The 27,721-nt window shown below is 36.9% G+C and overlaps 1 protein-coding gene across 1 annotated transcript in view; it reads right to left on the bottom strand.

Annotated features, from left to right (window-relative positions):
* SEMA3A (semaphorin 3A) overlaps positions 1 to 27,721 on the bottom strand; it is a 339,609-nt gene that overhangs the window by 235,105 nt on the left and 76,783 nt on the right. The window contains exon 2 of the mRNA XM_064443796.1: positions 12,365 to 12,431. The gene's annotated coding sequence lies outside the window, so the exon portion shown is untranslated. The remainder of the gene's footprint in view (positions 1 to 12,364; positions 12,432 to 27,721) is intronic.

Genomic DNA, 27,721 nt, shown 5'->3' with positions numbered 1-27,721 from the left:
CTGTAAGATGTCAGCAAAGCAATTGAGCACGTGTGACTTCCTGAACACAGAACAACAGGATTTCTCATCTGCTAATACACCTTGTGTTAAAAAGGCACAAGCAATGCTTGCAGTCAGCTTGCCTCTAAGTCTTTGCCGCAGAGTTCTTTCACTCCGTGCATAGACAAATCAGGCACATTGAAAAGCTGAACTTCGGTTAGGATTTTGAAGTAAATAGTTAAGAAATAAAGAGAAATTTTGTCTTCAAGGCTAGAAAAACTTTGTCTTTGGTGTTACTCCCATGTGATCAGTGGAGCTATAGCAGGGGTGAATTTTACTTGGCATGTTTAGCCAACACTTAATCTAAAATGAATATTCTTACATTTAATGCCCTAACCAGCCTCTTTCACTTTGTAGGGTCAGAAAATGGGAGCTGGTGTCACTGACGAAACAGAATTTCTTTTAAGGAAAAGGCAGGAAATTTGACCTCACTTCTAATTTGTTATGCACTAATCACAAAGTGCCACTTTGTTCATTAACCAGATGTTGTCATATGATTGCAGTTTAAAAGTGACCCCACAGTCCAATCACAGCAATCACTAGCAGGTTAGATTTAATTTAAATAATGCCCCTTCTTGAGTTAAAAACAGGTGTAGTCTCACCTAATTGCCCAACTCCGTACCCTGCTGCCAAAGGCAAGCAGAAGGTTATTCCAGTGTGATGGCAGGTGAGCAACTTTCACATGTTATTATTAAGTAATTAAGATAAAGACATCTTAACAAGGGCTACAGTTCTTGGTGGTTTCATAGGAGCCTTTGTGAAGCCAGGTCTGGAGATAGCACATAATATTTATTACCAAAGATCAAAACAGGGATTTGGTTTCCAAATCTTAGAGTTCTTACAATTCCATACTTCAAAAATTTATTAAGAAATAGTGACACAGGAAAATAAAGTATATTTGCTGCTGTGAAAATGCAGAAAGGCAAACTAGGTACAAAACACGAGAGGAGATCCTGGTTCTCAACAGCTACCTCGTTGCTCTTGCAGTCATTGATTTCATACAATTCTTTAGAAACTAGTCAAACTTCACCCTAAAATTAGTCTGTTTTTTTGTCCCCTAATTTTTTTATTTCCATTTTTCCTTCCTTATTCTGTTTGGTATTTTGTTCCTGGTGTTTTGATGGTAAATTGCAAGCAAACAAAGTCAAGATAATACTACTAATTTTTCTAAGTTTTCAGAGGGAGTCTAGAGGAATAGCTGTTTTTGAAAACTGACACTATCATTATGTTAATAGACAAAAATATATTTAAAACAGTGGAAATACATCTTTTCAAACCTATCTGAAAGATTTGCTCTGAAATCCCATGAAGATATTGTATTTGCTGCATTGAAGTTGGTAGTGTCACAGCAAGCTAGAACTTAGGATAACACAAGAGAAAATTTCTAAGCTTTTATCTAGACTGCACAGAATATACAGTGCACTGGCACCCCGATTCCTTAGCTGGCTAGAAAAAAAGTTATAGCAGAGCACACTGTGACTCCCCACCATCCCAGGTGGATGCATTTCCTTTCCAAGGACAGCGGGGCAGGGAAGGAAGTGCATGAATCTCACTTTTATATGGCTTTGATGGTTTAGACAGAGACCATGTTAATTCTGTTTTTCCAGACTTTTTTTCTTTTCTTTTTTTTTTTTTTTTTTAAAGAACCAGCAAAATTCTAAGAAGCATAGCATTGAAGTCACCTTTGAGACTAAATTTAACTTTTAAAGATAGTTTGGGCATGTGGGACTAGACTCTAGCCGTACTATACAGTTGTCTGATTATCCTTAAAAAACACTGTAATCAGAGTTTAATGTCTAATTATAGAAGTGTTTCATGTTCCTAAGAACTTAATTTGAAAAGTTCTTCAAATTTCGTCCTCAGATTCCTATTGCGTCTTTCTGATTATTGCTTTGAAAAAAGAAGCATTAGCAACTGCATCTAAAGGTCTGGAATGTGAATGTTTCATTGCTGTATGTGAGGTTGTGTCACTCATATAACCACAAATATCTAGGTAAACAGAGTCTAAATTTTAGAAGTCTCAGTACTTTGTATTGGCATTGTGTCTGACTATTCCACTGTAAAATGTAACCATAAATTACACATGCCCTGGGAGTAGGGTGTGAAGTCTAACCTTTTATCTACTTCAATTATTCATTCATTTTTTTCTTTCAAATTTATATTGGCATTATAACTCAGTAACTAGGTGACGGTCATGGTTTATCTCACAGTTTAGAAATACCAGCTTGTTAGATTTCTGTTTTTGTCAGAAAATAAGTGATTTTTATAGACTTTGATTTTAAGTTTTGGAATTGTTGACATTTTCACATTTTTAGATTAAAGATTCCCTCCTTTTCCTCAAGATCAATTTCCATTTCAAAATATAGTTTTCTACAGCTATCCCCTCATCCCCTAAACATTTTAAGTCAAAATTTATTTCAAGGAAACACTATAGAAGTACCACAACAAAGATGTTTGATTTATCCAACTGGACCTTCAGTATGGAATTTTAAATATATTAGCCCAAAGCTTTTGACGAAGCTTAGAGCAGAAAGTTCTTCAAAACCTTAAAAATTCTCACTGCAAGAGAACCATATGCCGCCAGGCTTATTAGTTCAGCCTGATCTTGAACTGCAAAATTCTTACAACTAACAGCATACAAAAATCTTTAAGACGTTTTGCCCCAGCAGAGCCTTAACTCTGCCTTTCAATCTTGCCCCAGCAAAGCTTACTTAAATCATGCCCCTGAGTCCCTCCAAACCATCACTGGCCGCTATCACTGTACTGGTGACAATCAGCCCACTCTTCTCTCCCTTGAGCCGCTACACAAGTATCTTTACATTCATGAGAGGTAATTAGTGGAGAATAGCTGAGCAACTTAATTCAGGTGATTGCCACCCATTAGCCGCTTGGCGGGCAGTGTGATGTTGCAGGCTCCAGCCTCTGCAACCTGCTCTAATCACTGTGCTGGCTGCAAGAACATGCAGCAGGTTAGCTGGGGAACTCAGCTGGACCTTAGCCTGTATGGGCTGGGAAAGAAGATGGGGTCGTATGGCTGTAGTCTTAATTTTCAAGAAGCAAAGCAGTTCAAAGTAGGTGATACAATGCTATTGGGGTCTTCTTAGGAAAAGGTAAAAACTAGGGACAAGGCAGGAGAAAGGGTCTTTCTCCTCCTGTGTGTGCACATAGCCCAGAACCTGAGCAGAATCAGGTCCCTCTGCCACTGGAAATGTCAGGAGCTCCTGTATTAGTCTCTACTGTGCTGTTGTAGACTTCTGCGTTCGCAGGACGGATTTGGTAGTTTTCTATGATAAGGGTGCGCTAACTAATCCTCACTTGCTGCCACTGATCGCAGACCTGAAAAGCTCATTCTCAAGAGGGGGGAAACAGTTTCACTGTTCTAATTCTCCTAAATTCTTTATTCCCTCAGGCAAAATAATCAACTAACACACCTGTGGAAAGTGAGTATGGAGCAGAGGCAACCCTGCACAGAAACTCCCCGAAGCCACAGCTGTGCGTGTTGTCACTGGAGTATGCCCAGTGTTTAATGGCACATTAGGTAGGCATTGATCTCAGCCAGTTTATGAGGTCTGTTACAGAATTTAATCACTTACTGCTGAAACCCATGGTGCAGAAATTGCTACTTCCTAAGCTAATCCATTTTCAAATTAGCTTCCAATTGTGACTGATGACCTCACTGCAAATCAGTTTACCTAATTGCTAACACTCACGAAGGGAAGAGAAATCAATCTTTATATCTCTTTCTTTGCCCTATTTTTCTTAATTTTTGAATTCCTCACAGCTTCCTTTCACACTGCTCCAACTGGGAAGATAGGCTTTATGAAAAAGCTAAGATTGCTTAATTGTCTACTCCTATTCAGGAGACAAGAAGGATAAAGGGAAATCAATGACTGCCAGTGCCTCACTGACAGGGGAGTTGAGAATGAGTATTCATTTGTGCAGCTTTCCTGAAGTGTTACTTAGCATGTATATTGGAACAAGATACAGAGACTTCTGCTAAAATAGACTCTGTTTCTTGATCATTGTGCACAATTACAGGCAGTTCATTTCCCAGTTCATAATTGTAAAGACAAGTCTTAACGAGAGAATAGACACAAAAGTTGATGGAAAGGGAACATTTGATGTCGGTGTAACTTTTAAAAGTGGATAGCATAAGCAATCACAAGTCGCCTCATAAGCCCCTTCTAGATTACTTTTATTATGAGAGGTGGAGGTACTCTTTTTTATTTCCAAGGAAGATTGTAAGTAGAGATGAGAGTGCATAAGGAATACCTTACAAAATCATGCTTCAGTCTGAAGAACAGAAAAGACAACAGATACAGGTACATCCCATTTTAAAACAAGCTCAGACCTATGTCAAATTATAAGCACCTTTTCTGGGACAAATAAATATCTCAGTTTGAATTCTGCCCAAATTTGATGTCATTGAATTCCAAGCTGATACATCATTAGACCTGACACATTTATACGTAACATATATTCTACATGGTAGGATAAAATGTATAGCAATGTACAATATACATATACATATATATATGTTTTGATGATAAGCCCTATCTGAGTAGCATGGAAACTTATCTCTATTTTTTATTGTATTACAAATCAACTAAAACTAAGGAATTATACTAAAAGAATGAAAAAGGAAAAAATAGCTGCTTAAAACTAATTCAGTAAAAGAAGTCATATAGACCTATCCAAGCTGTTCTTCAAAGCAGTCAGCACAAAATAAGTAAATATTAAGTTCATCCTACACTGACTTAGAATAGAAAGCTGAGAGAAAAGGATCTCTGTGCAGCTGAGTGAGGGACAGTACAGATTTCCATTTTGCTGCGTCAGCTGGCTCAGAAGCAAATCTGCATTTCCTCCTGGAGAGATACAGATGTACTTTTTTAATAACAAAATAGCCAATATGTCTCTAAATATGATTATCATAACCACATATAACTTGTTGTACAACTATGTTCAGCTTCATAGGTAGGGCAGAAAGCCAGAAAATGTGGTGAACATATCCTCTTCCCCAACCCCTTGACCTACTAGTGTGATGTTTATCTTCATGCTGACATTCCTAAAAATCTATATTTCCCCCTTGAATCCAGCTACTATATATTGAGAACAGAATAGCAGCTAATGTTCTTTTGGCATTTTAGAAACATTTTTTCCTTGCATAAATTGCCTTGCTTTTGCTTTACTTTTGTATGCTGCTCTCTTTGTTGAGACCACATGTTCTTTCTGACTGTGTGACTCTCTGCAGCTACTCCTGGTTACATGTTAAAAAAATCCCAAGGAAACATTGTGGCTTGTGGTTTCAAATGTCAGTTTTACTATGTCCCTGAAGTTTAGACATGAATGACATGTTGACCTTTGAAGTAGCATTGTCCTGGGACATAGCTGAGATTTTCTATTAGAGTGAGGTTTGCCTTTAACAGAAGAGGAATGTTCAGATAGACTGATTGCTACTTGGCCCCTGGCTAGGCTAAAAGTATAGCTTTCCCTCTCAGGCCTAATTCCTAGCACAGGAATGTAGAGACAAAAGGAAACACAATAGGGAGATAAATCTAGCAGAAGTTCTTCCGAGCAACTTTATAGAAGTTTACGCTATAAATTGGAACACATAATTTTTTTTTTCATCCATTTTGCCTGTGCCTAATATATCAATAAAATATGCAATGCTATTCTGAAATTTAGATAGATTGATGAGGTATTTTTTCTTGGGGGAGATGTTTTGTGAGAACTCTAAAGTAATAGGATAAAGTATAGCTTATTTTCTTAAGAGTTCTCTAATCAGTATCGGTACACAATTCAGATTCCAAAATATTTGGACCCTCACTGAAACAAACAGAAGTGTTGGAAGAACAGAAATGCACTAGTGACCTCAGAGCAATTTGTAATATTCTTAAGTGTTGCTTCCAAGTACTAAAATCTTTTAAAGTGGTGTCTAGCTGTTTTTCTATGATATCTGGGGGTAAACTCTAGTCTTTATTTATCTAAGCAGGGGTTCTCCTTCAGTGAATCTCATAATATTAAAGAAGCTAATTAAATTAAGTGATTATAAAAGGTACTAGAGACCACACCCATGAAACCAAATTCATCTGCTATCAAGAACGCTCAATGTCATTGTAAATTTCCCATCCCATTTCAAGGACCCTTCAGAAATGAGGTTTAGTCAATGTTCCTGTAAATTTCGGTTTTAGATAGGACCTCCAATGAAGGAATCAAATGTGGTAGCGGGACTCCTATCAGGAAGTAGGAGGATACCATCAAAATACACTAAGTACTTGTAATTGCTCTCCAACAAGCACAAATTACTATGACAGTACACAAGACAGTGATCTGGAACATAAAAGTAATCTCTTATTAGCATTTGTCTCCTTCCATCTCTCAAAGCCTGGCAAAAAAAATCCCACCATAATTAAACTCAAAACTGCAACCCAGACATGTGACCTAAAGAAACAGCAGAGCAGAAAACAGTGAAGTTCAGATGGAAGAAGGAGAAAAGCAACAATGTAAGGAAAGGCAGCAGAAACAAAGGACCCCTAAATTACTCCCCTCAGGATCACATTAGCTCAGAAACTCACATTGCACAATCATGTTCTCAATAAAAAATATTATACAGAAAGGATGTGGTTGATTTTGCAAATACTTATTTGAAAACCAGTAAACTGATGCAAAGATAAGATATGGAAGGGGAGAGGGAAATCAGTGACTTCATCTTCCATCTACATATAATCACAGCTTTTAACTTTTTCTGAGCCTTAGTGTGCTAAATCTAGGAAATTATTTCTCTAGAGTTTGCTGCTCACTAACCAGACTAAATCATCCTCCACATTACATGAATATAGGGGGGGTTTTGGCTGTTTTTCATTTAGACCCATGTATGTTGGCTTATCAAAGCCTCTGCATGGAAAAGAAAATACTTTAGATGCACACAGTGTGAGGACTGGCAGATACTTGACAGTACTTTGGAACCAGAATATAAAGCATCAAAATTTGCAACAGAAATGGAAAAATCTCAGAAACAGAAGTCATTGACTCTTCAGTGTAAGAAAAACGTTCAGTCGCCAGCATTTTCAATAAACTCCAGGTTGGGCAACTGAGACTATGGCTTTGGTGCAAGAATACCTCCCTTTTAAAGACAAAGAAAATAGAAATTTCTTTATAAAGCTAAACTTCACTCAAAGATAATGGCCTCATCAAGGCATGGTAGTATGCAGGGCAGCAATTCTGTGACCCTTTCTGCTCACAACCTCAGCACCCTCTCAGATGAATGTTCCTTCCCCCCCTCACTTTGTAGAAGGAAAGATAATGAGGAAACTGAACATTTGCAAAGGAGAACTGAAAATGCTACTTTATCTGATGAATGTAAAATAACTTGTATTAGATGATTCAGTTTTAATCAACCGTATTTTTAAAATAAAAATCCCCGCCCAACCAACAAATACATTTACACTCTTCAATCACTGTAAGTGGTACAAGAATGGACATAATTTATGCTAGCTTTGAAGCTTTTTTACTCTCCCACAGTGATGTGAAATAAAACTGAAATCAGACCTGTTGTCATTTTTGTATAAATTGGCCATTAGAACAAAAAAGAATTTTGTTGTGACTTCAAAACTAGGCTCGTATCTGGGAGAATTTACAGAATGAGTGTCAAGATTTTTCCTGTTAGACATTATCTGACTATTGATAGGTTTCATAATCACATCATGATTCTGGCTCCATCATTCTGGAGTACAATCCTCCTAAGAAAAAAGATGTATCTGCATAAAACATGGATTATATATTCCAATATTTGTAAAATGATAAATTATCTACTGCAGCTTTATGGGACAACACTAATAAGTAAGACTGAAAAAGTGCAACTACTGCTTAGAAAGTTTGAAAGAAATGAGAATTACTGGAGTTCAATGGGTATCTCTTAAAGTTCTTGGAATTAAGTCTAGTATTGTACTAAGTAGAGCAGAAAGCATATGATGGTGAAATATCTATATTATCTTTCTTTTTTAAAAAAAATTCATAAACTATCACAAACACACCAAAAAGATATGCATACAAGAAAAGAGAAGGAGAAACACAGAATCTACTATGCTGCTGTCATGACTGACATTTTAATTGGCTCACAAGTGTATGGGGACTGCTGTATGTTTAGACTTAATTTCCACATGTACAATACAGCCATTACAACTAGTCTCTTCTACATCTGGGAATTAGTTTATAGCATTGCAACTGTTGCTCATCTGGTCTTCTGCTGTCTTTGCCATGAACATGAGTCTTGACAGAGAAACTGTGGCTGGATAAAATAGCTAGCAGATATTAATGTGGTCCCCTTAGGTATACTAGTTGAGAACATAGCTCTGTAAGCAGAGAGAAGCCCAAACCACAGAGTTTAGAATTGGAGGTAAATAAAATAGGGACTGCAGACTTTGAGTGCTGCTTCTTGTGTTGGAACAGGAAAGGCAGGGTGGGTGAAAGGTACAGTAGGGATGGCAGCACATAGAAACAACAGCCAGCACTGGAACCCATCTCATGAGGACTGCTGTTGTTCAACTGCAGCTTTCAGGGCACATACACGGAGCAAAGGCCACCTGCATTACAGCTGCTTGGGACTTCTCCAGCAAAGCCCCTTTTCTATCCAAAAATTATGATTCGTTAGAACATTTTTTTTTCCTAATGAAAACTAATAATTTTCAAGAACATTTTTATTTGAAACTTTTCTCAGATAGATCCATCACAGAATATCCCAAAAGAGTACATTTGCCTTGACTGTACTTCTACTTAGACAAAACACGAGAACAAAGAATTAATACATGTGTGTCATGGTCCAGTGAAGATAATTTATATAGATGTGGAATAGCAATCAGAAAGACTGTATCTCTCCAAGTATATAGAGCACAGAGAGAGCAACGTCCTTGGAGACACTTCACAAAGAGTCCTTTGCCCCATCCCCCTCTTAAGGGATCACCATGATCCAAAAAAAAGGGTGAGGGTTGCACTGCAGTCTCCCACATCCCCTGAGATATAGAATGATCTTCCACAGAAAATTCACTCTTTCATCGTCATCAAGCCAGCCAGACTCTGGCTCAGTGTTTAAGGATTCCCACAAACAGAAACAGTTGCAATATAAGCAAAAAAATGAGAGTGATTTTATTCTAGGATTTATCAAATACATGAGAGAAAAAGAGTGTTGTTTTGCTTTGCTTTTTAATCATAGGTGATCTTCATAACTATTGAGCTATTTTAGAGCGTTCACATATCGGTATTATTAGGAAAATAAGGAGGTAGGGCTTTGGAGGTTTGGGGTTTCTTATTTTTTTTTTTCCCTATCCTGTTTTTCCTTTACACAATTTGATTTAGCATGATGAAGAAAATAAAACAAATCCCCAAACCCTGAAATCTTTCAGAAACCAGAGTTCCAGTTTTCCAGCCAGCCCTCATCCGCATGGAGGCCAAATGCTTTTGTCATGTTATTAATTCAGTCTGCACAAGAGGTTGTGGTTCTCTTGCTAGAGGAACTCTGCTATGAAATGTGGTGCCAGAAAAACTGACAAGTGCCCTCCCTCCCAGTACAATATTTTGGAGCGAGGAAGCACAGAGCAGAAGGCGGACTCTCTGTGGGTTGTTGGGGGATGGTTTGCATAGCACTTACACTTCTTTGTGGTGTGGTTTGAAGGGGGAGAAAGTTGGAGCATTTCAACAGCCCTTCTCTCTCCCTCTCCTGCAGTTTATACAGGACAAAGAGAAACCTAGCACTTTCCTGCCTTTTCTACCATCTTAGAACAAGGTCTACTAGCAGATTCTAATAGATCATGCATTACAGCCAGCGTCTGGGAACACATATAGGAAAGGTTCTGGCAATAAAATAAAACCAAATATTTCATGAGGATGAATGCTCAGTTTCAGATGTTGTTTTAAACCGCATTCAACTATATGAAATGTGTGGTTTTCTATATTTTTTTAAAACCTTCCTCCCCCTCCCCACCCCCACCCTCCCTTAAAAATACCTGAGGACTATTTTTAATACTTCTTTCACCTTTCAGGTAAATATATTAACAGTCATATTGACTACTGTGAACACAAGCGTTAGATCTTGAGAAGATGATTGAAACCCTAATAAATTTGAAACCGTTTTCAATTAGTACACAGGAAATTTACTTTGTGAGCCATGACTTGTTTTATTAGTGCCCTGGAGGGCAATTTAGATTGGAAAAATCAGGACATCATTGTTTGCCAAAAAAAGAAAACAGATACTTAGCTTTCATCTATAGTCTTGGATACAGCCACGAAAATGGGACTAAAATATTATTGAGTATCAAAAGTTATTTATACATTGGGGTCAGTCATAGTTCCAGAGTGTTGGAAATGACATTCATCCCATCCTAAAGTGCGTAGTTAACTTGGAAGTTTGCCACTCGCTAACATACTGCTTTTACTTTTAAATGAACCCAAAGTAAAACCTTTATATTACATTTTTAATAGGTACAATTAAGATATGGGAACAGTTGCTCAAGAAAGCAGGAACTTCCTTAAAATTATCATACCTCTCAAACTTTAGTTACCTGTGTTTTCTGTTGGGTTATGTCATATACTCCATTCTCTATTTTTCTTCTCTGTTATTGCTCAGGTTCTCAGCTAGCCAGGAATAAAAAACTTACATCAAAGGCATAGGATAGAGAGAAGTAGGTACAGATAGGGGCTCCTGCCAATGCATAATCCCTTCTAAAAATACCAATAGCAAGATCAACTTTTATGACTGCAAAATTTGTTCTGCCAATTGCAGTCTGGCCAGTAAGGTGAAGGAGAGGATACACCTTACTGGTGAAACAACTCTTAATATGTCTTTGCCCGACGTACACAAGCATCAACTACAAACATGTTCCTTGTATGTTAACGTGCCTTGACCTGAATAATGGCCTCTTGCACTGTGGTTTATGATATTTCAGTACTTTTTAATCATAGCCACGTCAGTGTCTTTCACACTTCAGCAAGCTCCTTCAAGTGATGCCAAGCTCAGTTAGATTCAGCAGCACTAGAGCATGGCTTAAACACTTAGGGCTAAATTATCATAACCCTTTCTTGGTTGTGAAAGGGAGGGAGAAGTCTCCCCTCCTTTTTCCCCCACTGTGAATGTAACTGCAGGGGGAAAGGACAGGAATATGAGAAGACCTTTGTGCACCTTGCTCCATATGCAGCAGCTGATACATACAGTATGAAACAAAATTCTGCAAGAAAAGAGGTGAAGTGCTTCAGTCTTTTCACCAAAGCATATACTGGAAGGATATGACTCCAAGCAAGTATTCATACCATTTAATGTTAGGTTTCCTCTGTACAATGAGCACACTGTAGTTAGGTAAAAGAGGCTGCTCCAGAAAATAATTCAGAATATCTAAATAAAACTAGTACCCAAAGCCTACCTCTGTGAGAACAGCCTACATGAATAGTGACTATTATTACTCCAGGGTTCACACAAGTGAAATTACCCCATAGTCAGTCACAATTCCGTTAAAAAAGGGAACATTAAAAAATGCAAGGGCATTTAGTAATGAATCTCCAGAATCATACAGGTTTTGCGAGGGTAATAAAAGGCCTTATGGTTTTCCTTTCCCATGTGAAGTTTTTCATCTTAACAATTTGTGCTTCTCAAATCAGTCATAAATGCAGTATCTGAACTCTTACACCTGAAACTACGTCAGACATGCAAATAAATATCCAGCCAACAGCCTAACTTGCAAGAGTGAACTCTTGTAAACGTTGCTTCCTTCAGAACAAAAAGGCTACCAGGTGTGAAAACAGCATTTACAGTTCAGACGTGTAGTGTACTTACAGTCCTATTACACATTCACACTCTGGACACATTGACCCTGAGGCAGAAACTCTGTAGTCTCAATTCCCAGCTCCCCAGGAGGGAGGGACCCTGGCATACTCGCCCACTGAAATTTCCCCAGTAAAAGCAAACTACACATATGGCGTCCTAACGAGCTGGGTCTCACCTCAGCAAGCAGGCATGACACGGTCAGGACTCGTATCAAGGACCAGACCATAGGGCAAGTCATGGGCTGCACCCATGCGTTATTATAAACATGGTATGTATCTGTCTCCATCAAATCAGCTGTGTCCGTATGAACTTCTAGGTGAGGCTTTAACAGAAGATTAATCAAAACTAGCATTCCAATTCTTTACTTAAATTTCAGAGTAATGGTTAGGATTTTTAAGGAACATAGCAATTTTGCACAGAGTCTTCTTTACTGGGAAACAAACAAGAATGAACCATTAGCTTTAACTTATTTAAATACATTAAAAAAAAAAAAAAAAGAAAAGAAAAATAACTTACCTCACACAGCCACAAGTGTGTAATGGTCAAAGTAAAATTATCCAGTTTGATGTCTCTTTTGATACTCCTAGAGGAAAATAATTTTATAGGTGAAAAATACAATTAATTGACATAAAAAGAACCATAAAAGATTACCTATTTGTTTTGAAAAGTAAATAAGAACATAGTAAATTACCATAGCATTGCTTTAAAGCATCCAAAGCCTTGACTATATAACAGGGAACATTCTAAATTCAATACGATTTGGGAAAGTGCATGGCAGGGGGCTTGTGATGAAACACAGCCATATTGCTCTTGTATAAAGTATCAGCCTTTTTGCTGTAATGAAGTGAAGTCATCTTGGTTTGCAACTGCAGTTTGTTAGGATTGTCTCATTAATAGAACACCCCCCTCCCCAGCCCCAAGCCTCTAAATGCATCAATTTTTATTGGAATGAAGTTACATCTCCTTATAAAGTCAAGCTGAGACATAAGGTATTGAACAAAATTAGTTTCACTTTTTGAAACATTATAGCATAGTTTTAGTTTGGCCCACTCATTTAATCTTGCTTAGGAAAAGGGGAGCTGGGAATGCTTATTTGGAGAGGGGGCATGCAGTTTTGCAGCACCGTATGAATAACACACGGCACAGGTGTGGAACATCGCATAAATAACCTATGGCAAAAAAGCAGCAGACAAGAGCACATGCCAGGGAACCTGATCCTACATCGGTCAGAAATGCTGTAGCACAGATGTCAGGTCGCTGTGACTAGGAGCTAGGCAGAGCTACTACGCACTTTTTGGACCCGCAGGTCTACTCAGACACGTATGTGGGCATCCACAAAGGCTAACTCCAGCCAAGGAAAGTTGATCACAAAGCCAGGTTCATACTGGAGTAGCTCAGAGCACCTAACTTTAAACTTCAGCTGTGAAAGACCCTCACTGTCTTCACTGGAAAAACTCAGATAATTCAACTTCCTGCACTAACCTCTGACTATAAGAAACCCTCTTTCTCCATCCAGTCTGTTCCTTTTTTTTCTCCCCTCCCTGAAAAGGTGCAATTAAACAAGCTAAATGAAAAGTAATTAAGACTTTCTACAACTCATTAACAAGAAATGTGTTCACATAAATGGACCTTCTGGGCACTGGCACATAACCTGCTGGCAACATGACAGACTTACCACTGCCTGATGCCTATCACATGAACATGAACACCCTGGCTGCATTTTCCTGCTCTGGGACCTAGAGTACACCCTGGATTAAGAGATGCTAAAGAGTAGCTAGGCTATGGATGAACAAAGAAATAAACTTTTCAATACTCTCTATGGAATTTATCCGTGAAAGGTCAAGTCCAAATGGAACTAAACCCAGTTTGGTCTACAGTTGGTTCATTTCACTGAACATTTAAAATTAAAGATTTCTGTTTGGAACACATTGACTCTGATGGTTAATTCTGTTAGATTTCTGATGGCAGATGCTATGGGACCCTACAGATTTGGAGGATACATCTTGCGTTTTAATATGTGCTTGCACAATGACTAACATTCCTTGGCAAATAAGTTAGTAACATTCTCACGTAAAATTATGCAAGGTCTTGCCTGTTACATGTGAGTATAGTTTTTAAAAAAAGTTTCTATATTTGGATCATGATTTACTGTTTCACTGGAGTGCTCTGGCTTTCTGAGTGTGATTGACACACTAGGAACTATGCTAAAAAAATATTTTTTGAAATAATGAAGAAGCAAATGAGATTAAAGGATATTTTTCTTATATAAACGTATTACAAGAAGTTTGCTGAAAGATAGTCTAGCCTCTAGTTTTAAAGAGCTGGCAGAAAAAAAGTCTCATCCAGTGGAAGAAACCAGTGCTGTGAACTTGCCCACATCAGCTGTCAAACAGAAGCCAACATGAACAATTAATTAGAAAAAATGTTTTAATATTTCAAAAATACAAGAGTTAATCTTCTTTAACATAGACTGTCAATGATTTAAAATGAAATAAATTACCTTATCTGCTAAAGAGAACAAAGTTCATAAGTCTTTTTTTTAAAAAAAAAACCCAAACCATTCGATAGCTGCTGATTTGCTCTCCAGGGGTACTCTTTTTTTTCCCCCCCGTAGCAGTGGTGTTCTTTTCAGGCAAAAGACACATTTCAGACCTTACTCTGCCTTGTGTTAAAACCTGAACAAAGCCCACTGAAGGAAGTGGAAGATATTTCAATGAGGTATGAAAGCAAGACCTGAACTTGTTGCAAACCCATCAAATGTAACAGATCTAGATCTGTAGAGGCTAACATAGACTATTTAAAAAGAAGACCGAGACAGAATTTGTGATGGATACCTCTATGGATTCTTGCTTTTTATCTTTTCTTAATCTGATCTTCATCAATTATTTGGGAAGACAACGAAGAGTGTTCTAGGAGTATTAAATAGGTTTAACATTCCAATTCTCCTAGAGCTTTATTAATCACTACACTAGGTCTGTGAACATCCTGCTTATCCAGTCCTCTCTGGACAATGTTTTTTCCCCTAAAAAAAAGGCCAAAAAATTAACTGGTTTTAAAGCATTTTAAATCCAAAGATTCTTTATTTCCTGTGATATGTATACACATAACTAAACTATTAACTTTAACATACAACAGCTGAAGAAAGCATATTCTTAATTATAGTAGAACTAAAGTGATATTAAAATACTATTATTGTGATGCTTCTGTTAAAGTTCTATCAACACTTTCCAGAGATATAGCAACAGCTGTATTTTTAGAGTTTTATCATCTGGACAGAAAAGCATTCTCCATACTAAAGTTTCCATTTAAAATTCTGTGTTAGAGAGACTATGCTTTTTAACTTCAGATGTGGAAAAGATCCAGAATTTATCTCTAAGCCACAAAAATATAAAATAAATTATTTCACATCAAGGGTTTCTTCCTGCTTTTTAAGCTGACTTTCTAGCACCACAGAAAATACATTTAAAAAAAAGGAAGTCAGGGGTTTTTTTGGGGGTTGTCAGGAGGGGCATCAAAAGTTTCAGCACCCAACATTATTAATCCCTTCTGAAATTCCTATTGCAGGTGCGTACATTTCTTTCTTATGTATATGAAGCCCAATCCAAACCTCCCAGTCATAAATTGAATGAGTACCACTGATTTTAAACTTCTTTACTAGTCCATCTCTCCAGGCAAGGGAGGACTGACAACCTTCTTGTGCCTCTTTCAGACGTTTTCCTCAAATATTTTATGCCTTAGACACAGTGACGTATAGACCAACCAATCAACCCACCCGCATGTACATACACGCAGAAAGGAAAACTAATCTTTGCTAAACAATTTTTAGGATCCTCACAGCTTTTCCTTGTACGCTCCTACTACTTCAGGGCCAATCACAGAAGCCAAACTACCTCCTGCTGTTTTTTACAGCTGAGGTTTCTCAGTCCTTTATAGGCACCATTTGACCCCTTTCCAGCTGGCTCTGATAATCAAATACGGGCAGCCGAGTCCAGCCCTACCTCCCTGCTCCCTGAACAACTGCATGACCATTTAAAGTAGACCACCCTGTTAAATGTCGTATGATTAAAACAGCAGAAAATTTAATAGGAAAATCTGCTCATTTTATTATTTCTTACAAGAAAAAAAGAGAGAGAGAGCAAAGAGGGACCTTTTGTGGATATGATTAACTTTTATTCACTTGAAGTCCAATTTGGAAATAAAATGTTGAACTCTGAGCTTTTGCAGACATACAGCAATTATAAGTTAAGCAGATATTTCACATACACTTTACTATGTTAGTTTTGTCTGTGGGATACTCCACATATGAAGTGTTAGTTTGGGTATTTATTTTGATTAATGGGCTTACACAGACCTGAAATAAATTCAGATGAAACAACTCTTCATGCTTCCATGTTTAAACTCTTTTCTTTTTCACTCTATGATTATTATATGTTATATACAATATATAATAGAAAGGTCTTAGTGATAGGCAAAAGATAATTCCATGAGCTCACGTCTGAACTATTGAGCTTGAGATGGACCCTCTGGAAGGAAGGACTGTATTTCCTTGAGAGAAAATGAGGATGTCCATATCCATACCACCAGCTGTGAGGGCTCCCTCGGTGATGGAGGAAGTGTGAGAAAGATGACTGAGTTTGCAGCATGGACAGGCAATCCTTAGAAAAGCAGAGACCAAACATGGAGAAGCAATGGAAAAGGAGGTTTTTTCCAGGTAACAGGAATCCCAGTGCTGACTGGGAACAAGATCTTGATCTGCAAGCTATAGTGGGTGAGAGGGAGATTTCAAATAATCTTATTTTCATTTCCTTCACCTAAGATCTCTGAGGTTTCTCTGAGTCACTGTTTTTTTTTCTGTTTTTTTTTTTTGTTGTTGTTGTTTTAAATCAAATGTAGTTTTGAAGATCTATCTTTTTTCTCACTCTAAAAGGTTCTTAAACTATGGCCAGCTTGAGAGTTCTATCACGGCATGTCATCAAGTACACAAAGTTAGATATGTGAGTCAATACATTTTCCTAAAGGTATTCCTCATTGACATTAAACGCCAATTTTTGCGTACGAAAGTAGTCCTAAGAGGTGATGTTTAGCTTTGACCCAATGCTAGAATTGTTTGTCACAAAGCCTTGAGATAAGCTGCAAGCAGATTGAAATGTTATGTAAAACTTATTTTTGTGTTCTGCACAGAGATAAACTTTATCCTAGACATAATAATTGTATGATGGGTGATAGCATTTGAAAGTACTCTTTTAATGAAGAAATAGCATTTTATTGTAAATATAATTTTTACTTCCCAAATCATCTCCAAAAATGCATTTCTGAAAGAGTGACTTTTCAAAATTCAACTCACAGACAGACAAAGTCTCTGCTTGTACTTGGACAAAATATATTCAATTCTTGTTAGTCAGGTTTCATGGCTTCCAGTTGTCATAAACATTCTCAGAAGCTATATTATGCATGCTATTGTGTGTGTACATAAAATTTTGGAATCCCACCAGCAGGAAAAGAGATGTAGAAACATTTCCATGTCTTTGAAATTATTGGTGAAAATGAGCGCAGGCATTTCAGAACTGCCCTCATTAATGAAAGCTTTTCCTGGCTGGTGCATATAAGAGCAAACACATTATTCCCAATGAAAAACAGCTTTGGAAGAGTGAAGGAGAAAACCCCATGGGTGGTCTTCTAAGAAAATAAAAGGTTTTATGCTCTAGCTGCATTAAAAAAAAATACCCAACAAAAAACCATAGTCAATGGCTAGGTACCTTTGAGGCCCTGAGGCACAAGATGCTATATTTGAGTCCAAGAAGACCTATATCTGTTCTCCTCAGACTGATGTAGGGAAATGCTATGTGTTTCCCAAATTTGATTCAAAGTGAATGAAATGATAGAGTCCCTGAACTTGCTGAAGCAGGATTGCCATGGAGGTGAGGCACAACTGAGAGTTTCTTGTAACAGCAGAGAGTCTAAATTGACTGTAATAGGCTTTGGAATAGGCTTTTACCCTTGAGCAGAGGGCTCCAAGATATCTGATATTCTGGCATTAGCAGGAGCCCAGCCTGACACTTGAGCAATTTAGTTCTTTGCGGAATCTGGCATTCTGTGTCTGATTCATATTTTTAAATGCTCTGTCTCTGCTTCCTGTCAACCATGTACTACCGTCTTTAACTACATCTTTACTACATAGATACATACACATTGCTCTTTTTAAGATGGACCAATTAAATTTTCTGGTATTTAGGAGAGAAATAGAGTAATGAATAATAGAGTTGTCTTATTCTGGTATAAATTTCATTCTATTTCAGTACACTAGCAAATGCTAGAACTTGGAGGGAGAGGAAAAAGTAGAAACCTGCTAATGCATATTACACATTTTAGCAGAATAGAGAATAGTTTCTAAACTGTTGTCTTCAATTGGCCTTGCTCAGGTCTTTTAACATTTATTTTGTGCAGTCATATAGACAAATAATTTATTCTGATGAATTTTCTGGTTTGATCTCTTTTTATTTATGTCTTCCAAATAAACTTCTATTAAGTGGAACAACTACATTTCTTCCATATTCAAAATTGCCCATGACATTTCTGATCACTCTGTGATAATGTTTCCAGGATGAATGAAAGAGATGCAGAAGCAGATATAACTAGAGATTAACATAACGTAATGCTATGAGGTATTTGACTCATAGCACAGGCAGTGAATGAATCCATCTCCCACACCTCCTACTCTTGGTAAGCTTCCTCTAGGCCCATCTAAACACACCATTGCATAAACGTAATCACATAACTTTGGCATGACTGTGGAATTACTAATTGACTATACTTTTCTCACTGATGCAAGACCTTCCCTTTCTTTATGAAGTCAGCTTTCCTGCCGATAGATGTCACAGGACATGCAATTTCCTTCTGTAAAGGTCATTAAATGTGACAAATACATAAGCACAATTTGCTTCCTCCCTGAGGCAGGGATCCAGAAATTTTGCATGGGAACCTTGCGCAATACTCTCTGCCAGCTAGTTTGGCAGGTCCAGCCAGCACTAGTAGCATAAACTGACTTGGAGAGATATACCTTTGAAAGTGACTCATTGCAACTGTAAACAAAGAACAGCATTGGAGGAAAGATCAACTATTTTAAATTCTTCACAGTGTTTTGTTTTAATTCCATGAAATATTCTGCGGCCATGCCATGTTATTTCCTGTACTGCAGAGATGCTAACTGGTGATCAATAAAAAAAGTTTCAGCTCACATTCATGACCTTCATCTCAAGTCAAGTCAATGACAAGACTCCAGGCCATTGGAAAACACCGAGTCTTAAATGACTTAGTAATAAACTTTTGAGTATAGTGGAAATCTTGTCACTGACTTCAGTGCAAATATTTCAAGTTCTTCTGTTCTAACTCAAGTGATATTGTATTTATAACCAAACCTGTTGGTTTGGTTATAAACTAGAAGCTTACCACTTTGAACACAGTCTATATCTGTATTAGAGAAAACTAAGCTGCTGGTGATAATTCAGCACCTTACACTAGCTTAATTAGATGGTCTTCATCAAATTCCAGTACTGACACTGTCCATGTTTTTCTTTACTACGGCTGTTACTTTTATTGGGAATTTTATCAAATAGATATGAAGCTGCAACTCTTTTTAGCCCTTACAAATGTCCTGTTCAAGACTAAGGAGCATTAAAAAACCAAACCAAACCCCAAATAAAAAACAACCCCCCACACCCCCTTGCTCTATTTACATAGGCTAATCTTTTGAATAGAAATAATAAATGCTTAATCTCCTTGGCATTTAATTCTGAATTATTATTTTATGAAGAAGCCTGTTCCTTCTGTAGAAATAAAACAAGTTAAACCACTTCTCTGCATCAGGAACAACGCTGAGCCTCTGTACAGAAGAGACTGATAAGGATTTCTGTAATGACTGCTAAGGAACCAGGTCTTGTAGATGTATAATAACTCTTAGAAATGTTAGTGAAAAGAAAATATGAAAACAAAAAATGTTATGCTTCATTGTACAGCAAAATATCCTCTTACAGGGAGGATATTTTTTTAAAAAAGAGCAGTTTCTTCTGATTGCATTCTGTCATAAATCATACAGGGAGATGTGTGCCTTAGTCACGCATCAAGGTTGATTACCGTTTCTTTAGGTTTATACAACACAGGCTAAAGATTAGACTTTTTTTATTGTACCTTTTAATAGTAAAGAAAATGTAATATTGCATGCACTTTTCTTTGTTACAGCACATCTGTACAATAAAAGCAATATTTACATTATACAATTTTCTGCTCTTATGAAGAAAAATCTAGTCTTAGCTGGGTCTGCTGGTTCTATTTCTAAGAACACATTTCAGAGGAAGTCCTCATATAGGTTAAGATAATAAAATTTTTTTCATTATACATTCTGTTACCCACATGCCTATCTACTTTTTGTATTTTAAAAATTGGTTGATCAAGAAAATCTTATAATTTATGTATAGATGAAAGTATCTGGAGAATTAATATTTGCCAATTTAATAATTAAGACCTGCTGAATTCCTGCAGCCATGAGTCAAAGACTTTAAATGCCAGGGTGTGTATAATGATTTTTAACCTCATTGTACCAGGCCAGCCTGAACTGTAAGTGGGATTCTTCCTCAGTATAATTCCTTACCAAAGAAAACTCTGTGGGAGGAGAATACATACATCAGCTATTATAGCTATTATAGCTAGTCATAGCTGGCATCAAGAACAGATTAACATGAGGTTACTCAATATTTCTATTAGGTAGAGTTCAGATTTGACATTAGTCATGGGTATAAAGTAAATTTTGACTCTCCTTTGGAATTCAAGCTCTCTGAGTTATCTGCCAGCTCCAATGAACTTACAAAAACAATATTGTTCTATCGCACAAAGGAACGAACACATGGCTAAAACAAAGAAAATCTGAGATTTAGCTGAAGAACTCATAGTGAAATGATCAATGTTCACCGGTGTTTGAAACTTACCAAATTAGATTTATTTCTTAAAAAATGAAAAGCAAAGTGAATATCTAATTCATCACTGAAATAACAGTCACTTCACATCATTTCAGGAGGAGAAACGTTTAACAAAAGGTGCTCTCAGACAATCTCATGACATGTTGTGTACTACTACCACCGTCACAAAGCTCTTTTCTTTTTTTGGCCAAAAAAACAAGAGGTGTGAATTTTCCTGTGAAAATATTAGATTGCTTCAAGTTTGGTAAAGAAGAGCATTTCCTGTATCAGTCCAAGAATGTCACAAGTTAATAAAACGTGAGTCAAGGAGAGCTTTTGTCCTATCATCATGTAGTTTATAGCATAGTGGATCCTGGTTCATTGATATCTTAATAGAAACAATAGCCCTAATACCATAGTAGCATTTAACTTAGAAATTTATTGGTGTGTCACACACTGTGCTTAGCGTTCATTTATTTTTTCCCCTAGTCTGAAAAGAAATGGGACAGCTGTTTCAACTGGTTGTTGGGTTTTTGGTGTTTTTTTTTTTTTCTTAGTAAACATCAAAACAATAAAAAACCCTTGAAAAAAATTCAAGGTTTTGTGTTTTCTTTTTTTCCACAGGGGTACATTTTTCCACACAGCAGTGATGTTTATGTTCACTCTGACTCATGCTGGAAGGAAAGGAGGTGCTAATATCTATGATCAAATCAGTTCATAAATTTACTTCATTGCCTAGTCACACCATCAACACTTGTTTTCCCACTGAATTTGTTTCTCATTATTTCCTCTCTTCCACCTCATCCATGAGTGGTTTTAACCTACACCAACTGAAAAATGTTTGCAAAAACATCCCCATGCAAAGAAGCACTGTAAAAGCAAGGTGACTTACCTTTGGACAGTTCTTCCTCTAAAAGGAAAAGTTTTGTGCTTTTTTGAACACGAAACTCTCCTCTGAGGCTCTTCTCTTCCCTTGCCTGTCTTACACTACACTGCGGCTTTAACCTCTGCCATCATTATAATTTCCTTAACCAAGGACTATGATGTCACAACATTTTCATGTTATGATGGACCTCTTTGGGTTCTGGATATAATTACTACTTTTCTGGGTGTAGCTATGCAGTTGTCAAAGAAAAAAAGATAATATAAAAATAAGGAAACAAACTACAATGTCTAGTTCTTGGCCTATTTGTTCTTTATGTTGATATTGTTTGAGTTCCAAGTCTCTGGCGTCTTAACCACTAACACACAGAAGCATTTTGCTGTCTTCTGAAGGAGTGAGAAAGTAAACAGCTGATTGACTTATTTCACCTTTCCCTACTGAAACCTGTTATTGGTTGAAACACAAGAAGAACCGGTATTTCCACTGCGTCTCATTCTACTGCCTAATCAACTTTCTCCATTCAGCAGAAATTGAATATTAAAATTAGCTATAATGTAGGTCTATGTGATGATGCAGAGTATATAGTATCTATTTTTAAGCCTTCTTTGTGCCAATGAATACACTTTCCTAGATAAATGACTTTTGGGGCTTCTAAGTCACAGAAAATTGTCTGGCAATGGGAGCTCCACCCAAAGAAATATTTTTATTGTGAGCTTTTCAGTTGCAAGTAAGTTGGGCAATCTATGTTACTTTGGATTATTAAAACTAGATTTCAAATGCTAATTTAATCTCAGCTGGGGATGAGATGTGCCAAAAGAAGAATCCTAAAGAAATCAGCTTCTTGGTCTGCTAAGCAAAATATTAGAGCCAACTGATCAAGGCTGAAATCAAAGCTCAGCTCAGGTCCCTCTCTGCCTCCACTGAGAGTTACACAGCTAAACATAGGGTAATCTCTGTCTCTCTCAAAAAAGGAACAGCATCTCTGCACACCTTACCCTGCAATATACAGAGCTCAGCCTTGACAAACACCTGCAATTGGGTGTGCATATAGTCAGAGGGCAGATGTACCCTGTGTGGCACAGAGCAGTGATGAAATCCTCATCAGAAACCTGGAAATGAAGGTCAGACATTCAGTCTTCATGGAGCCCCATGAAACAATCTCAGTTTACTTGAGGTGCTTTGAGTCATGGGGCCTCAGAATGACAACACCAAACCCTGCAGCAAGTGGTCAAGAGCCATAACAGCAGCTGTATGAGTGCCAGTTACCTTTACAATATTAAGACTGGGCTACCATTAGTAAATGCAGTCAGCTGCAATACAGGGAGCTTGTTTGCACCTGGAACGATTGCTTTTTAAGTAAAATGGAAGAAACAAGCATCACTGTCAGACATCTGCCTGTTGCATGACTGGTGCTTTTATTGCTTTAGCTCACAAGCCAGTAGGAATTTGTTGGTCTGTCAGCTTGAAATAAAACTCAGGGAACAGAAACCTTTACTGAACTTGTTTTTGTTGGGTGTTTTCAGCTTAATGACTTAAAATACAGAGGGTGGGTGTGATTAAACACCCTACTCCCACTCAGTCATTCCTAAAATGTATATTCATGCTCAGCTTCTCCAAGGTCCCTCTGGATTTGTGTCACTGCAGCAATGCTATGCCAGCTCCACAAGCTGAGAACAGGCATCCTGTTCTCACTCTGTCGCACATCCTCTAGGACATATAGTAGCCACCTGGTGGAGAGGAGCACTGTGATTAATGGAGAAGTTCCTTCAAAAAGTACAGAGCTTTACTTCAAGCCTTTGAGCCTTCAGACTTTCTGACATACTAAAACAAATCCTCCCTCAGATTCTGTCCTGCCAGTTCAAAGGAAGAACGTTGGAGGATACAACATGCCATACAAAATAATTTGCTTTCTTTGTAAAAATTTCTGCAATAAAATAATGAACATCAGATGTCTATTTCTTGCTAATGTGCTGATACTGCATAAAAAGAATACCTCAACTCCCAGCCCAGAACAGTATTTCCTACTCTTCATGCCATGGACTCATAAGAAATCACAGTCCAGATTCATGTCATGAAGCATTCAGCCTTCAACTTAGCCCGAGATAGACGTCTATGTCTTCTAATGAAACTTCTGTAACCAATGAACAGACATAGACACTTAGTCCACCTCAGTCCCCTTCTGGAAGTAACTCTCTCTTATTACTAGCAGAACTCTCCTGCAGTAACGGCTCTTCTATCTTCACTGTCTTCATGAAATGCCCGAAGCGGGGGGATGATTTCATCTTTGGCTTTTCTAACTTATTCTTCCCCACATTCCTCTTTATCTTGACATTATTTCTAGTGGGAATTCAATCAGGTAATGATGCAACATCCTTTCTGCACACTCTGATCTCTTGTGATTTTAACCCATTGGGAGTAGTTTATAATGGGAAAAGAGAGTGTTTGGCCATTGATTTTGTCTGCAGTTTTCCCCTGTTTTTGTCATAACTGTATTTCCTAACTGTGTTTGTTCTCTGCATAAAAGCTTACTGGAGTAAATGTCATGAAAATTTAGACAATCTCATTGCTCTGCTATACAACTAAGTCACAAAGACAAACCTATTGAACTGAACCGCTTCTAAGTTATGCAAGAGGAAATTAATCTACCATGCACTAGTCCATTTAGGCATGAGACAAATTAAAATTAGTATCAAACGAGGTATGAAAAAAAAAAGCCAGCATCAGCTAAGAAGTTCCATGCATTGTGAGTGAAGTAAGTTAAGAACTCATAAAAGCTAGATGCTATGGTTATTTTTTTCTTTAATAAGTAAGTAATTCTTATGATAGGTACTCAAGGAGTTGCTGATCTTGGCAAAACAACAGATTACTTTTTAAAAGTCGAGTTGTTCTTGAAATTATCCCTGAGCAGACCTTATAAAAATATATTCATGTTTCTATTTTCATCAATATTTAAACCAATATCATATTCCATTTCATTTATTTTTATTTTATTATCTTAATTTTATGGACACCCAAATGAAATCTTTTTTTTTTTATTTACAGGTACTCATTCTGTCTATTTCAATGTTTTTAATGAATCACGTTGTTTTTTCCAGTTTTATAAACTTCATTGCCTCCTCTTCAAAAATACTCAGGCCAATATTTGAAATTTTATCAATTCTCAAATTTGATAAAATTTGAAGGCAAAACCAGAGAATTAAAAGCCAGGCCTTTTTTGTTATAGGTTATCTAAATTTGAGAAATTAGTTTCTCACTATCAATACGTGCTGAGGTACATATTGATTAAACATTATACCTCTCTATATTTATCTCAATATAATAACAGAGAAAAAGTAAAATTAACAGGCTAATTAACAGTCATGATTCCTGTTAATAAATTTTTTTTGCTGATTTTTTCCTTTTTTCCTGAGAGGAGCTGCATAACAAAGCACTGTTAAAAATTTGCTGTCCTATATACAAGCAATCTTTTCTGAAGTTGCATATTCTTACCACTGGTCATGGTACCAATTAGTATTTCTTCAGTATTTCTTTGGACCCTCCCACCTGTGTGTTATTTCTTCTATTAAGGCTTCAGGACCTTTGGAGAAGAAACCATCATTTTGCTCTGAGTTCATGCAGTATCTACAATGTTATGTTCGTATTTCATGAATGATCCTACTGAAAATACAATCTTGGTTCCTTTTGAATAGTTGCCTGTCCCCGCAAACATCTCTATAGGAGATTTCCAGTTTCAATGCTGATATTTGGAAAATTCATGCAATTACATTATTATACGCAAAAATTTTATGCTGTACAGCTAATGTAATAGATACAAGTAGGGATAATCTTCTATGTAAGAGATTTTTAATCTCAGAAAGAATCCAACAATCAATGAACAACTCACACTACATGCTAAAATGGGCTATTAACATGAGGGACATCCGCTGGACTGAAGGAGGATAGGATGTGTATAGTGGATATATGCAGATATTTTACACTGAAAAAAACTACTTCTGTGGTGATAAACTACAAGTTTAGCCTGGGTTTTCAATAGGATCTCATGAGTCACTCCAAGCTGCTTTGCAAGACCTAAGTCTGCTACTGCAAACCACAAGTTGGCCTTTTGTCTCAGAGCAACTACACAATTACTGGGTACTGCCATGTTATACCACGTGATTATCATATTCTTGAGGCAACTCCTTGAAAAGCCATTTTTAATGTATGGTTCACTGGTTGATAGTATTATCCTTTAATATGCTAGGTTTTTCCAGGAATTAACTACTACCTTTTATTGTAGCAGTAAATGATACAGTCAATGCAGATTTTACTGTCTTTTTACTGACAGTGTGTAAGAATAAGCAAGGTTAAAGAACGATCACATGGCATATACGATATGGTTATATTTAATCTCAGGGTTAGAGACAATTTTTGTAATGTAATTAGGACTCATTGTTTTTCTTGGAGTTAGATACTCTCTCTGTAAAATGGGAATAAAAATATTAATCTTTATGATGATGAAGGAAAGTAAGCTCTGCTATTGAAAAACTAGGTATTATCATCCTCCTCCTCTCTAGTGGAATAAATCTTCATGTATATTAAAATTATTCTCCCTATATATTTTTCTGTGCCTCAGCATTTAATAAAATAGCCCCTGGACTCAGGACAAATTTTTTTTATAACACTCAATGATGTCTGTTTTTGCACAGAACAACAAAAAAAAGATCATTACTGTCCTCGTGAGTAACTGGAAAGTTCAACTGATTATGTTTTGCATTCATCCACAGAAAAACTTGGAGGAAAGGATTAGTTAAGACTATTTCTAGACATAAAATGCATGTTCTTCTATCCAAAGATTTCAAAACTCTTTCACCATACCTAGAAAATATATACTGTATCATATTTTATAAGTGGCTTTTGTTCTGAGTAAGATTTTTCTGTTTTTCATAAAATTCTTCTCTGTTATGGCATGCACAATTTTAATAATTCTATAATTTTGCTGCAGACTGCCTTTTTACACTATTCTGATGCAATGATTTCTCCATTCCAGTGGGACTTAGCTGAGTGCTTTAAGGAGTTTCTTGAATTCAAATATAAAATGTAAATGAGACCCTTAACTAAATCACAGATGCAAATAACATCCAGATGGATCAGTACATGTATTTCATAAACAGTCCCTATCTTTCTAATGGGTTAAATTAAAATCCTGGATCCAACATGCAGTAGTGGAAGTTTCAATCTTCTCAAATCCTTATTTGGATCTGATTGGCATGGCTGATGTCCTTCTCTAGTCAAAAATCTGTTTGTCCAATGGAAAACGATTCCCACTGTAGTCACAAAGAGTTACACATTTCCATGGGTGCCTGTGAAGCCAAAAGTTTGCACAGACCAGGGAAGCAACCTTGTAGGAGTTGAAAAATATACAGATCCCATGCTGCAATTGTTTCCTGCATAAAATATTTCAAGCCCTGGCACGTCTGAACTGCATATGGAATGAGCATATGTATGTTTATATGCACATGCTTATGTTTGTATGTAGTTTCCAATTCTAATATAGAATCATAGAATCACAGAATCATTAAGGTCAGAAAAGACCTCTAGGATCATCAAGTCCAACCGTTTACCCAACGCTACCATATATATATATATATATATATATATATGAATACTTATGCATTTGACATCACCATAAGCAAGAATAAACGACCACTTCAGGCTAAAATTGCAATTACTTTCAATATTGTAAGAAAGACATTTTATAGAAACATACACTAATTTTATGTATGTATGTACATGCATGTGTGTTCATATAGAAATATATTAAAGCATATTTATAACTATATGATTTGATGGGACAGGAATTTTTTATTTAAATGTACTGTGATAGTACCAAACTCAGTAATGGAAAGACTTAGTGGTGTTATAGCCAAAATGCTAGACTCAGCAATGGAAATTATGGGAGATGAACAGGACTTACAATGACAGTAGAGCCAAACACTCCTTGGTAGTAGCAGACGGCAAAGCAAGGGGCAAGCAGCAGAAACTGCAGCACAGGAGGCTCAGATT

This window comes from Phalacrocorax carbo, chromosome 1 (assembly GCF_963921805.1).
Source record: "Phalacrocorax carbo chromosome 1, bPhaCar2.1, whole genome shotgun sequence".
NCBI classification, from domain to species: Eukaryota; Metazoa; Chordata; class Aves; order Suliformes; family Phalacrocoracidae; genus Phalacrocorax; species Phalacrocorax carbo.
This window is presented reverse-complemented; position numbering and strand designations above follow the sequence as displayed.